The following is a 995-nucleotide window of genomic DNA, read 5'->3' as shown; positions in this document are numbered from 1 at the left end:
CTCAGCCGTTCGCCTCTATCAAGGTGCAGGGTAAAGGTGTATTTTGCTGCTCCGCTGGTACTCGAATATGTGAGTTCCGCAAGTGCTTCAGATTTGTTGAAACTATTTGCATGAGTGGATTACGCTTACTTAGAACATTGTACTACCATCAGTACCTACGTAGGCTTAAAATGAGTGAGGAATGTCTGGCCTGCTGGGTGACCTTGAAAATGGCACTATAAGACCCGCATACCACTTACACCCATACTGCGTGTGTCTAGTGAGGTGAATGTCCCTTCCTCGACTTTCCTATTCACCGGTATCCCTTAACTCGTCGCCATTATCTACATATGGGATAAGGGCGAGTTTAGCTGATCCAGGCCAAACAGCACTCCAAGCCAGCCAGTGAAGGCCAAGTGAAGGCCAGTGAAGGCCAAGGCATTCTGAATCCCAGAATGCCTTTGTGAACGTTCTACAGTGTTCCGGCCGTACCTTCGGTGTTGTGAGAACTAGTTCTTATGTAGTGAAAATTTGTCTGTCATTCCAAGACACATGTGCTAGATGTGTTAAGTGCTGTGGGTTTGGAGTAATTAACAAGTAGTACAGGGTTGGTAACTCTCGAGATGACTGTGGGCCCAGTGAATGACCTTGAAAATTGCACTGCGACCTGCATGCCACTACACCCATATTGCCTGTGTCTAGCGAGGTGAATATCCCTTCCTTGTCCCTTCTCCTTCCTCGATTTGGAACTCAGCCATTCGCCTCTATTTACTTATGGTCTAGAGGCGGTTTTTGCCAGACCACATAAGTACTTGAGTGCCCGTGTCCTCTGTGCCGCACTCCACTCATCTTACGAATGTGTCTCCTGTGTGCCTACCTGCCTGCTACAAGCAAATATCCAGGTGGTTGACACAGGCTTAGCAAGCACAGTCAAGCAAGCTTGAAAGCAGCACTAAAAGCTAGCCAGAACAAGCTAAGGCAGCCTGCAGTTATAGCTGTCCTAAGGCCCAGCATGT

The sequence above is a fragment of the Cherax quadricarinatus genome, unplaced genomic scaffold (genome assembly GCF_038502225.1).
Source record: "Cherax quadricarinatus isolate ZL_2023a unplaced genomic scaffold, ASM3850222v1 Contig1981, whole genome shotgun sequence".
Taxonomy (NCBI): domain Eukaryota; kingdom Metazoa; phylum Arthropoda; class Malacostraca; order Decapoda; family Parastacidae; genus Cherax; species Cherax quadricarinatus.
This window is presented reverse-complemented; position numbering follows the sequence as displayed.